Source organism: Pezoporus flaviventris, unplaced genomic scaffold, assembly GCF_033815535.1.
Source record: "Pezoporus flaviventris isolate CSIRO_AGI_PZ_B2104156 unplaced genomic scaffold, CSIRO_AGI_Pfla_v1 ptg000015l, whole genome shotgun sequence".
Lineage (NCBI taxonomy): Eukaryota > Metazoa > Chordata > Aves > Psittaciformes > Psittacidae > Pezoporus > Pezoporus flaviventris.
Window position 1 is genome coordinate 44906818 of NW_026892563.1, and position 14029 is coordinate 44920846.

The 14029-nt window shown below is 45.2% G+C and overlaps 1 long non-coding RNA gene across 1 annotated transcript; it reads right to left on the reverse strand.

The window, feature by feature from the left end:
- Positions 1-246: 246 nt before the first annotated feature.
- Positions 247-4343, reverse strand: LOC133269746 (uncharacterized). The gene is made up of 3 exons (XR_009743541.1): positions 2572-4343; positions 2220-2336; positions 247-577 (listed from the first exon to the last, which is right to left on the reverse strand). It is a non-coding gene; the product is annotated as an uncharacterized LOC133269746 (long non-coding RNA).
- Between the last annotated feature and the right edge of the window lie 9686 nt (positions 4344-14029).

Below are 14029 nucleotides of genomic sequence, written 5' to 3' on the forward strand. Positions count from 1 at the left end.
CTAAAAAAGCAATGATCTGTGTAATTATTCCACTGCTAGATCAGCGCAGGAAGCAGAAGCCACATTAAAATTAAATCACTTGATTCACGTCTTTCATCCATCCTCATTATCTAACGCAATGTCAGAACTGAAAACCAACAAAACAAAGGTGTCCTTACGTTAGTAGGGAGGCATGTGGAGCTGTGCTGTGCTATAGAACAGTCTCTCTTCTTCTGGGGAATATTTGGGACAGATAGGACTATTTGCAGAGTTAACTTTTATATACAGCTGTCCCCTTCCAAGGTCTCTTTTAACGTTTTCAGTCCTCTGAAATACATCAGCATGGAGGCATGGTGTGACTGCTACACGTCATCAATAGCAGCTTGCTGTAGACAGAGCCAGAAGTAGCACAGAAGGGACGAGGAGTTTTATGTTTTGAATCTGGTCAGAGAAGCCATGGGGTTTGTCCTTGCCGTGAGGACTGCAATAGTTCAGTCTTATGTGGCCTTAGGGAGAGTGGAGACTTGGCCCTCGGAAACGTGCGGCTGAGGAAGGCTCATCAGTAACCAGCTCACTCTCCTGCATGTGCTCCTCAAAGCTGCAGGAAAGGAACACTAGCAACGTTATTACTTGTTAGGGTTTCTGCAGCTCTGAAATGCCTCTGAACCTCGTAATACAACTCAATGTCTTATTTCCCTGGGCTATCTTATCTCTAGGCTAGGATGTAAAGGATGCAAGTGCCCTGCTAGGAACTGGAAGCAGCCTTAGTGCTTGGAACCCTGGAACCCTATCAGAGGTGCTGTTTACAGGCCATTTAGGATGTTTGAGAGTGATGTTATGTGCATTACCATCTAACTTTAATAAATGTAATATTCTAGTCCCCATTCTCTTCTAATGTCAGCAGACGGTATGATTTGCTGAATATTATGTGCTGTGCTGGTAAAAAGTGCAAATTAATGCAGTATTTTTACCTCTTTATCTGGTTCTTGTATAGAGAAAAGTTAGCGACTTAGCATTGAAATTGCAAGAGTTTAATACTGGCTTTCAATCGTATGTCAAGAATTCAGTATTTTGGTAATGACACAAGTAATCATTTGAGCTTGCATCGATAAGTGCTGCGCAGGAAGGTGAACTAGAAGTTCACATCAATTTGAGAAACCACCAACCGTTACAAACAACTCCTGGATCGGGTCACAATATCCTCACTCTTTGCTGCTGATGGCAATAAAGGCTTTCTTCTTCCCCCACCCGCAAGAGAGGAACTGCAGGGAAAATTCCTTCTTGAAAACAAATGCCCACCTACTATTAAACATTGTCACTTTCACTGGAGCATAGCTCTGCTGTGCACCATGACATACAAGAAAAAATCACTGTACTGCTAATTGTAAGTTACAGTAAGAGCAATTAAGTCATCTCTGCATGACCTATAAAAAAAGACTAGAAGACTAGGCATAAATGAAGAGCCTGTATGTGAACATTTCCAGCTTCTGAGCTCTTAGAATTTTGTGTCCAAATTTTTGCAGTCTGGGCTTCTCTCCAAGTCTGACAAATGTTAATTAAAAAAGGAAGAAATTAGTGTGATGCTGTTTCTTTCCACGCTGGCTCTCAGCCTGCTGCCTGAATGTCAATGCTGCAGTGTGCCTTCACAAGGCAGCTGCACGTGCATGCGCACATGAGGTGGCATGCTCCTGCCTGTCACTTGGTCGAAACTAGCAGTCGACTTCAGCAGCATCACAACATGCTTTTGAAGGCCCTGTCCCAGTTCTGCAGTGGCACTGCTTTCCACTTTCTCGTTGATGTATTAACGTTTCAGGAAATGGTTCAGTGGCTTCTGACAAAGGAGTGAAATAAAACATGGGAAAAGCCTGGCCGGTGAGATTAGTACCTGTGAGTTTAAGTAAACAGAGGATATGAACACTGGCTGTTCTGCATGAACACTATTCATAGGTGGGGAATTTCCACAGGAGGCTCTCAGATTACAAAAGTGCTTTCTGTTTGCCACTTCCTCCTCTCAGTATATTTCTCTCTTCAGCAAACACCATTACCAGGGCTTTCTCAGGTATTACCTAATACTTCGCTGTTGCTCCAGGGCTTGGTGTTGCTGGAAATGTCTGTCTTTCAGCCTCCTAGCCTTACCATTTTGCAAGCAGTTATTCCCAGGGAGCACTGGTATCAGCAGGGTTGAAAGGTTTTTACTTAAGAGTAAATAACAATTTGAGAAATGCCAGTCCTTCACTTACTGGGTAGTTTCACTGCGTTTTTTTTCACTCCTGGTCTTAAGTAATTACGAGTGGGTGTGTCTGTACTCCATCCCAGAAGAGGCTGAGATATGCTTGTCACTCACATGTCTTAGCTACCTGTTGTAGAAATCCACCAAGATGAATGCTTTAAGGTCAGAAATACAAAATAATTCTTTTGAATGCTGTTCCTCTCGATGACTCACTAATTCCAATTGTTCATGTAAAACATTTTCCTGTTGCTGTGGCTTTCAAAGGAAAGTACTACAAATGACATCTTGGTCTTACTCAGCAGTAACATGAACAATGAAAACTGTGTACGGTAGGCAGCATTGCTGGTCCATGAGCATTCCACCTCCTTTCAAAGGATCCATTTGGGAAAGACTAGAAGGCAAGAGTCAGGCCAAGGGGCACAGGCTGTTTGTGGATTTTGTCCGGAAACTAGCGCTAAAGAAGTGGTGCTGAAGGTATCAAGAGGTTTGACAGCATCTGTCGATCGTTGCTTCCTTTGTTACGGGAAGGGCACAAGTTCATAGTATGATGGCAGGAGGGACTTGTGCAGGGTTTGACAAACGCTATCGAGCAACAGTAAAACCAGTGAAAACTCAGTGATCTTATGAGTGTCACTCATTGATTTTGTACTAATCTGTCTAGCAGCCATTTCATTACAGCCTTCTGTTGAGTGCCTGTATTATACGCTCAAGTAAAACATGCTCAAAGATTTTCATCAGCTTCAGCTGTATCGTACTGGCAATAAAGAAGAAAAGCTAATTGTTCTGAGAAGACTTTGTTCCTGGGGCAGAAAGGTATGCTCAGGTGCGGCAGGTTTAGAGAGGTTTTTTTGCTGTAGGTACTTTAAGCACAGTGCTTTAACATTTCTGTTTGAGTAAGAATGTACTTAATACTGGGTTTGGGTTTGTGAGACCTCTACTGAAAAACAGAATTGCAGGTAACTGTGTAGAGAAGATTAAACAATTGAAAGTCAGATTTTCCTTCAGTTGTGAAGAGGATTGATAGACAGGTAACAATTCAAATAGACAGAATCAAACAGCTTCCTTTAAACAAATCTCTTCCATATTATCTTTGCCTAAATATGGAAAACATGCCTTCTCTTGGTTGTATTCCCTTCCTTGCTTTTTGTTAATCTTCTTCCCTCTCAGGTACACAGCATACTCCTGTGTGATGATGTTTCCCTCCAAACACTTGAAAGCTTGACAACACGATCTGAATATAACTGATGCAGTCAGTCTGTCTGAGCTGCTGCTAACTTGGGTGGAAGCTCCCTGCCGTGTCTCTGTAGAGTGCCATGTGTAAGCAGCCGCTACTGGCAGGCCTGCTGACATCAATTAGTGTGGGAGATCAGAAGCAGGAAGCTGGCCCCACCTGACCTGTCATACAAACCACAGTTTCTCTACAGGGTATTTAAGAAAGCCCTGTAGGAGACTGTAGAAGGCTGAGCAGCCTGAATTAACTATTACAGTTACATACAGAAGGCAGCCAAACACCATGGTGCTTGTCACCCTTCTGCTAAAGGTAGCTGATCTCATTGATTGCTCTAATCTGGGGGAGGAAAAAGCAGTGATGAAACCAGGTGGTAACATCTGTGCCCAGAATGAATCAAAGAGCAGAAAATACACAAACTGCTCACAAATTCAGGTCTTCTCCTGGTAGACTTGATCTCTTGGGTTTGTTTTGAGGGTCAGGCTCAGTGTTCTTGTGAGCCAGGATTAGTTTTGCTACTTCACTTGTTTTTTTGTGGATCTTCACCACTACTCTCTTCATACGCTGTAACCTTTATGTCTAAAGCCTCAGAACTCTGGATGGATCTGCTTGTCTTTTTGTCTAGAGGAGAAATGTCTTTGTGTTGCAGTTTTCCAAACTCCTTATATTTCAATCGCCTGCTTCTGCAAAGGAACTTTGTTCTTATCTGCATCTTGAAGAGCTGTGCTGATACCCAGGTTTCAGAGCAGCTTAACTTGACCTTTATCAGCATAAGGTTTGGCTAGGAGGAAGGAACCTTTCATTTGTAAAACACTACAACAAAAGAAAGGATGTTCTGTTCAGGGGTGGCAGAAAAGGAGAAATGAGAGATGATACTGCCACAGGATGTGGCCTTTAGAAGGTTATAGCCTTTAGAAGGTTATAATATTGCCTGTAGGACCCAGCTTTTTATCCTGTGGCCACATATTGTGGGGTGTCTCTGAACACCCACCTTTGCCATTCCTGATTTTAGTAGAGTGACCCCAACCTAAAGCTTTCAGACTATAGCAATGACCAGGACCCACATCATACAGGAAGATCTCTCACTGCACAACAGTAAACTAGTCTGCATCTGGGAAGAAGCAAGGCATTTAGTTTTTAGTTACTGAGAATACAAATACCAGTTTATCAGAGTGAGGGACCTTCTGATAAGTGGAAGATAGAGCTTTGCTGTGATGCAGAAAATGCAACAACGGTAAAGGACTGTGAAAGTCTTTTTATGACTCTCCATTTTATATTTCACCCCACAGAATGCTGATGCCTCCTTTTTCACTGTCTTAAGTGTGCTAGCTCCATTATACAGATCCTGATCTTTAAACCATGCTTTGGCAAATGTATCCTTTGGCAAACGTATCCTTTGTGGCTCTTCTGTGATCGATTATGCCTTACTCAGTGCCATAATTGTTTACACCATGCCGCAGTCTTCCACTGGGTGAAAACACAGACAATGGTGCCAGTGCTGATCTGATCTTATTGGCCATTTGAAAACAAAAGGCATCTGTTTCTGGCGGCTGGTCAGGTTAGTACTAGAAGTCACTTCTTGGTGCTTTTCACCCTGCGTGGGAAGACAGCTGCCAGGGCTCAGGGTCCCCTTTCATTCAGGACCACCTCCCTAGAAGAAGTGTGCAGTGCTAATTCTAGCACTGACCTCGCCTTTTGCAAGCTGCGCAGGCAAGTTTTCACACTGAGTCACTACAAATGGTTTACGCAGTTAAAACAGCCAAAAAGTGTCAAAATGAGTCATAGTTTTCAACTGACAATTGCTATTTTGAGGGGCTGTTTCGCGTTGCACTTACCAGGACACCCAGGGCATTGCTGTCAGTGGCCAGCCTGAATGCCTAGTGCCCTTGCCTTGGAGAGAGCTGAAGGCGGAACTGAGAGCTGCCAGCATCTGCAGCAGTAACAGTGTGTAGAGTGAAGAAAGGCAAGGTTAAGGACATGGTAGTTGTGATCACTCCCGTGGAGGCCAGACTTGGAGAACAACAGCTGGTGAACATAAGGAAACAATTGGACATGCCCATGCAGAGAAACAATCCCAGAAAAGAAACGGTAAGGCTGCAGGATGGGAAAAGTCCCAGGAACCTGGATGAGGCTGTTTCTGTGATGTGAAGGGGCAGAAGGTAGCTACGATTGCAGAGGAAGCCAGCAGGGAAGCAAAAGCACTGGAGCAGATATATTTCCTGTGAGAGCAAACAGCAAGAGAAAAGCAGAGTCGATAGGAATAAAGGAAGAAGAGATCCTGAGGGTGGGAAGAACAGACCGGTGTGAAATCGGAGTTCACTACAGCCTTGACATAAGCTAGCATAAACCATAGTGCTTACCCGCCATGCACACAAACACCCCAGACAAATAAACCACCCTTATGTTTACCAGAACTGTCCTTGGTGTTCAAAAGCCACAGGAAGAAATCAAAGGGCAAAAGGAGAGGAGAAGAACCAGGGGGCAGTCAGAAGGTCAGGTGAGGACGGAGGCCGGGCAACCTCAGGAACAGATACACAGGCAAAGGAAGTTGTAAACGGAAAGAGAAGAGGAAGGGGGGAGGCGGAGGAAGGCAGAGCCCAGGGAGCTGAATCCGCTGGAATAATGCTGGATTTTGCATAGACCTCCGTTGTTAGCAGCTCTTCCAGTTCTGCTCTCTGAATAGCTGGAGCTGTTCCAGCTGTTATGCAGGGAGCTATTACATTATCTGCTGCAGCCACAAAGAAACAGTTAAGTACAGCGCAAACTGTTGCAGGAGTATAAGCAAGACCCTATTTTTGACAACTACAAGTGGATAAAGTTACCATTGAGGAGAAAGGGTAAAAAAGTTTTTGCAGTAACCCTTCCTGGGGCACTCTTGTTTTTTTTCCCTCCCTCTTTGGGGATGAACTGCATTTATAGGCTGTTAATTTGGCAGATGAGCAGGGCTTCATTCTCCAATATTGCATGTCCAGTATAATTTTGCAAGCCATTGGGACATTTCAAGCAAAACTAAAGCTGTTTCACAGATTTTTCAGTCCACCAGTGGTAACTCCAGTGGAGTTCCCATTGAACACTTCCTTTTTTCTCCTGTTTGCAAGTTCAACTTTGCTGTCACAGAGCAGAACCCACGGTTATCACATCCGGTGGGTTTAAAGGCAGTTAAATGACATTTAGTTGGAAAAACATCTGTTGGAGACCAGCTCCTTGAGGAAAGCCATAACCTAAAGCTGCCTCAAATAACTTGGAAGGTAACTTCTTCCTTGTTTCTTCTTTGTCCCTGCTCGAAACTGAAGACTTGTGACAATGAGCTGCTTGAAAATACTCCTGTGTAACCAAATTCAGGTGGAAGAATGCCTACATGATGAGGCCAAAATGCTCTGCTTGAAACAAGGCAGTTGCAGAGCTCAAGCTAGGGTTCAGCTGGAGTGCTGCCTGCATCCCTGGCATCCTGCCCCAGAGCCACAGACCAACCATATGTCTCCATGCCCTGGGCCTGGGCCAGTCTGCCTGGGAAGACTCCTGGCTCCGTGGAGATCCACCAAGCTGGAGATAGCAATGCCCCATGGGCTGTGCATAGTGGCTCCGAAAGCTTCGTCAGCCCCAGCTTTAACAACCACTTGGCTGCACAGGTAGGCATTGGGATGAAGGCTTGTCCGGAGATGCAGCACTCTGCTGTACCCACAGCAGGAAGAAACAAACATAACAACCCTGGGAGCTGACTCCTGTCTTAATCTGATTGAACAAGAAGCTGCTGTGGGTAGGTTCAGTTGCCTGTTTTGTTTCCTTATCTGCACCTTTTTACCACTCCCCCACGAGTTGCCAGTGTGATGAGCTGGAAACTAATCCCATAGGAGCCCCTCTCTACCCACCCACTCCATGCAGTTGGCTCAGCAGCCCCCTGAGAAGACACAGAATTGGAAACAGAGGAAAAGAAGGCATGGGGGAGTCTTCTGTTGGCAATCCACAGTTAAACCAGCTTCAGCTTGTGGTCTGGCTACATCCCACAAGGCCAGAGTCTGTGATTCCCCATTAGTGGCTCCTACCAGTACTGAAGAGTTTCACCAAGCAGGCAGGCCAACGGTACAAAACAACTAAAGCCATACCACTCTGCTAATGATTCCAGTACTTGGTGTTTCTTGCGTTTGAATTTGATCTTGAGAAGCCCTGTCAGAGAAACAAGTAACCGATCCCACCTCCACCTCACAAAAGCTTTTAATTTCAAGAAAGAACAGATGCCTTCCCCCCCCCCCACTCTCCAGACTCTCTTGAATATAACTTTAAGACCTTCATGGCTAAATTAAATACTGGGCAAGAGAACGGCAGAATGCCAGCCACTTTCTCTCATAATATTCTAATAATAAAGATCTCATACAATATTATTATCCTTTTACACTAATTTTGGCCTTTTCCCTGTTGCCTCGGAACATCTCCTTTGTCATTCATTGATTTTATTCTTAGTAATAGCATTACCCTGAAACACAGGCTAGACTGAGGCTCACGCACGTAACCACACAAGAAGACAGAGCAATCACAGTCACCCACGGTGCTTTTCACTGTAATATCTGTTGTCTTCAGGGGAAGTTGCACCTCCTCTCTCTCCATTGAGGGCTCTAATATTTGCAGAAACCAGGAGCTAGGGGATTCTGAGCTAAAAAAGCCTGGAGGCTAAGGAAGCAAGAAAGTGAGAACTACCACAGTAAGAAAGTAACAGCTACCACAAACATCTTCCCCAGGCATCCAAGTCTGGGCAGTGCCATTACAGGACATAGGGCTAAACTGCTTTTAGGGCAGACCCAGCACAGCCTGTTTCATATATGCTACAGCACCTGAATTTGGCTCTGGGAAGTGGTCCGAATTCAAACGTGAATCTCATGGAATTGTCATCGATTGACAATCTTTGTGATTAGCAAACTACACACCGTCACAAATCACATTGCACAGTCACTGAGGAAACATTCCTCCGTCAGTTCTGTCTCCCTGTTCAAACAGCTTTATGTGCTATTCATAATGCTGTACAGGAATGGCATACATGACATTACATGCACATCAAAACTCTCTAAAAAAAATGGAACACTTGCTAATCTTGTGGAGACATTGTGCTAAAAGTGGTGTATCCATCAAAGGAGAAGTGAATTCCATTTCATGCAAGCTCGTCAAGAAAACATACACAATATGCAACCATTTCACAGCTGCCAAAAGAGATCAGTCTAATTTCTGTTTTTAGCTAGAAGGGGGAATCTATCCAGGCAAAGCTGCTGGGAGCCAAGAAGACTATTTAAAACAATAGTAGAAACTGTCCACAGATTACATCCAAAGACAGAAGAGTTTGCCAGTGAAATGCACGCGCCGTGCCAAGTGGAATAGTTGTGATGTTAATGTGGCTGCACACGAGGTATGTCCATTAGGGAATGTTGGTAATCCTGGGAACCAGACCTACAGAAAACATTCTGTGCAGTTCTGTTTCTGGTATTCCTGTCCTTCTCTCTCCCATTCTCAACCCTCTCTGTCCCCTTCTCATCCCTCTCCTGTACAACAAGCGCTTGCATGCTCATGGTATTTCTCTTTGTGCCTGTGCAAATACCATGAGATCCAAGCATCTCATGGAATTTGAGGCTATCGTGTTCGGGTGTACTGGGTAGTCAGTGGCTTCCATGGGACAACTGTTCTCAACCAGCTTTCATTTTCTCATAAACATCTCAGGAATGGTTATGAATTCTCCAAGTGTTTTAAATTAGTACCAAGAGAAGCCCTCCCCCCCTCGTCCCCGACCACCCCAACCTGTGTGCCACCACAAAGCCATTCAGCCCAAAGAAACGGCAGATGTTAGAATCATAGAATAGAACGTTAAAATGTTAAAACCATTTGTCAAGAATAAGTATTTGGGCTGTGGGCAGGGTGGCTGGATTGTCCTGCCCTGCTGGAGAATGAGACCTGCTAAACCAGGATAGAGGGAGGACCAGGGCTGCACCATCCTTGCCTGGGCACTGCTGGGAAGTGGAGTGGAGGCACAGGCTCCTCCTGGGAGCTGTCATATGAAAGATGGCTCCAGGAGGCTTTGTGCCTCAGAGACACACTTAGGAATCAAAACTTTTCCGCCCTCTGGGAGAGGGCAATGAATGACCTCCTCTGGAAATCAGTGTTCCATGTCCAGCTTTGGATCCCAAAGCCACTACCCATTACAGATGCTATGGGGATACGCTTACATGTTTCTGTGTCTGTGGTGCTGGAGCTCTTTAGGCTTCCAACCACTTCATGAACCTCTTAAGACCTCGGTCACTGCCTCTGAATGTGGTGATAATGTCCCTCGCTAGCTATTCCTGAGATGAAAGCAGTGGTATTATAATTACTACAGCACCATCCTGCTGCAAATTGACTTCTTGTGCTTGGTTACCTACCACAGACTTAATCCGTGAGCGTAACAGGCTTTTCTGTGTGTTTTCACAGCCTGGCTCTTCAGAGGAAGGCTCTTTGTTCCCAACTAGGATGATAAACGGGTTTTAGCTTTATTTGCTCAGAGGGAAGCTTATGTGCTTGCGTTGTCTGTCATCTGTCTACACCGGTAAGGTTTTAACCGCCACAGCCAATTGTAATTACCTCCAAAGAACAAAATCGCTAGAGGCAGCCGTCTCCATGATAATTGTATTTCTATGGATTTTGTGAAAGACTGCAGCAGGCAGGGTTGGGGCTAGGGAGGAGGAGGGAGAGGATGGAGCGCAAGACCACACTGAGAAATGTGTCAAGGCAATCTGTGAGGCCTCAGCTGATCCTTGGCACATCCTGGCCAAAGGCAGGCAGCCAGTCTGCAGGCACTGGAGGCTCAGTCGGCATGGGTGTCTCTCTAAATGGCTCACAAGATGCACCACCTCTCACCAGTGGGTACTGTTTCATAGGTGGCTGCAGCTTCCACTGTGCAGAGGGGAGTGGGCACAGACCATTGTTCTGCCAGCTGTGATGGAGGGGAAAGATTCTGTTGATGCAGGCAGTGGTACCCTTTCACCCTGGGCTGTACTTGCAGGATGGCTGCTGGGCTGGTAGGTGCCTCCAGGGAGGATGGATTGGCTCAGTGCAAGGCACGATTAGGCTCCATGCTATAACTGAACATAATAGGTGTGTTGCTAACAAATACTTGTAACGCAGAGGACAGCGTGTTCCCTGTGCTCAGAGATCTGCCAACACGCTAATGAAAGCTTTTTGAGGCCAGGTTTGCAAATGCATTTAGGCAACTGAGCCAAGATATTGGAAGATAGGTAGAGCCTAATTCTCTCTGACATCAAAAGGGATTATTCTGACTTGCCCTGCCTAGGAAGTCATGTCTTGAAACAGCTTTCAAGCTATGAGCCTCTCTTAAATATTTCAGAAGAATTGACCCTCTCTCTGAGTGCATCTTGACTGCAGTGAGAGGTTTCTTGAACTGTCCTGGAGAACTGAGTAGATAATTACAGCTTTTGCTAAACTGAACCATTCCCTGGAGTGATACATACTGTTTCACCATCTCAGACCTTCCTTGGAAGGGGAAAAATGGCCAGGGTGAAAGCAGATCGCCACTGTCACCACCTAAATACCATAAGGTGTGATTTCTTTCAGTGTAGTCTGTTGTTCAAGACAGTCTGATCCAGTTCTCCAGGCATCTCACTGAAGTGGAGGGCAGCTGCAGGTAACAGCCAAGACCTAGATAACATTGGTAACCTAAGGTGTCTCAGGCAGTGGCCCACAGTGGGTGTTCAGTGACCTCAACTGCAAATCTCAGTGAGTTCAGGAGCCTTCGTGGCAGGAGAATGTTTCCCAGGCTGGGTTTCCAGAGGCCACTGAGTCACTAAAGGGATAAGCTTTATAAGATGAATAGAGAATGCAAAACAAAAAAGGAAATGCAAAAATATGCATTCAGAGGGACAACAGGAGAATGAGGAAGGAGAGGGGAGAGCATGAAAGATGCGCTATTTCCTAAAACAGTTAGTTTTGAAATGGAGGAAAAATGACTGCATTTTTGCCCTATCAAGCAATGTGAAAGGTTAGCACTTTTTCCCAGCATTGCTTTGGTTTTGACTAGGTCTCCAGCAACTATTACTCAAAGTTAGTTCAGGCTTTGGTCTTTGGGAGCTTTTTTAATGTGCTCGTGCTTAGAAGACCATTAATATTTATAATTGTCACTTGAATCCCATTTTTACTCTTGTGCAGGCAGCATCTCACATAAGAAGAAAATACTGTTGCTCTTCTTTCTTTTTTTTTTTTTTAATATAATTATAGTAAGTTTAGAGTTGAAGCTGTTCTAAAAATGTCATATTTTATGCATCTGTGATGTATAGTTTTGGTAGCCTGCCTGTGCCCCCAAGATGAGATTGAGGGATCATAAGGCCTGGAGAAATGGGTATGGAGTCTATTCTCAGCTCTGCCACTGGCTAACTATGCAACCTTAGTCAGTTCGTTTAACCTCAGCATGCCTCAGTTTCCAGATGAAAAAAGAGAGGGATAACAGGCTCCTTTGTGAATGCTTTCTGGTGCTTGAGGGAGAACAAGGTATTACCCATCAAGTTGCTGCTGCGCTGTGACTTCTGCGTATGGATGGCTTCTGTGAGCATTAGGATACATACGTCAGGGGAGTCCAGGAACACAGATGGAGATCTGGCAACTGCGTTTCTCGCTGAGGGAGACAGTTTGACAAATCACAGCCACAGACACCCTCTGCTTTAGGCACCAAGGCTTATATGTCACTTTCAAGCATTTTCCTGCCAGTCGCAGCCGTTGCTGCCTCCTGTACATGGGCTTGTATATGTGATTAATGCCTGCTGCAGCTTCACTTGCTGACCCCCGACAGTGATCAATGGCACTCTGAAGAACAGTAAATCAGTATAAAATAACAGATCAGTGGCTAGTAGTGGTAATAAAACACTTGCCTAATTTAAAGACTAAATGTGTGCCTTGGAAAGCATAAATGAGGGACTCATACACAGCTGTCGAAATGCATGACCTATTGCTTTTGGAGCACCTAGACCCAATACGCAAGTCAGAGATGGGTCACAGCTCTAGAGAGACATGCAGTATCGCTGGGCACAAAGAGAGGAAAATGGTCACAGTGATGTTAGAGGAAGTGGTTAAAAGCATGCAGCTCTTTTATTACAGCAGGATGTGCTTTGTATACCTGGCTCAGAAAGGAAAGCAGAATCGCCTAAGCTTTCTCTCAGCAGGCATTAAAGCACCAGAACTGCCTCGTGCTGCACAATCCTGCTTCCTGAAAACATCAGCAAGCAGAAGCACTGCAGGCCTTTCTCAGCAGCAGAAGAGGGAGCATTACACAAGACGAAGTAGTGCAAATGCACGCCTAGCTGGATGGCACAGCTATCTCCAAAAAAAATCAGGGAAGCTGCATGCACAGTGTTATCTTTTTGGGATTCGTGCAACCCGATTCAGTTATATGGAGAGACAGCACCTGATGCAAAGCAACACTCTCTAACGCAAGACTCCTTGCTGTATGAAATCTCCCATGTGCTGTTTTGCTTTTAGGCTAGCGTGGGTGTGCTACGTTCCACCTTAGCAACGGCAACAAACGTGTGCTGCAGCTGCAGCCTTCTCCTCTTTGCAGAAGGAGGAGAGCATCCCCAGTTGTCTCACAGCCACCATGCTGCTCAGCTCCCCACGGAGCTGACCCTGTCCCCCAGTGCCTTCCTGTGGCTCTCAGCACGCTGGCACTGTGTCAGGAGCTACAACTGAAGCAGACAAGTCTTCCCAGCTACGCTCTGCTCCAGCCTGTTTCTTCTGGTCTCCAGAGAGCATCATCAGAATCAGTCTGGCAGAGGCAGGATCAGCTGCTTCATGCCAGCCCCCTCCATCGTTCCTGGAGTCAGATGGCTCCCACTGCTCAAACCCTTTTACAACACTTGAATGCCAGAGAATGTCTGAGAGCTTTATGAGTATCTGGAGAAAACACAAACCGTAGTCAAGGCATTGGTATCCATTAGTAACTTATGGAAGGCTGGGGAAGGATTTAAGAGGCTAGAGTGTCAGGAAGCAGGGGGTGTAGGTAAGAGCCACCCAAGCCAATATTAACGTTGGAGCTAAAAAAACACCCATAAATATAGTAAAACCATGTGAAACATAAAAACCATGGAAATCTGGTTTCTCCTAGAATTTTGATTCTGCCCTGGTTTTGATCCTCTGTTGAACTTTGGGACTTGTAACAACATTATATATATATATATATATATATATATATATATAAAACCCAGAATCATAGAATGGTTTGGGTTGGAAGGATCTTAACGACCATCCAGTTCCAACCCCCTGCTGTGAGATGGGACACCATCCACTAGACTACGTTGCTCAGAGCCACATCCAGGCTGGCCTTGAACATACATGTACACACGTGTGCATGTTCAAGTATAGGCAACAGTCCATCTTTTAATGCTTCACCAACACATACACCTGAGAACAGAGAACACATTTAGGGTGTATTTACAGATCCAAAACTCTGAGATAATTCTACCTTAAAAACGTTCTAAAGAGGGCTGCTTCTGGAGGAAAACAACGTTTGTCGAACGGCTCCTGAAATAGCCAGCTGTGTGTTACTGCACACGGAGGAAGGAGGTGAAGAGCGCATC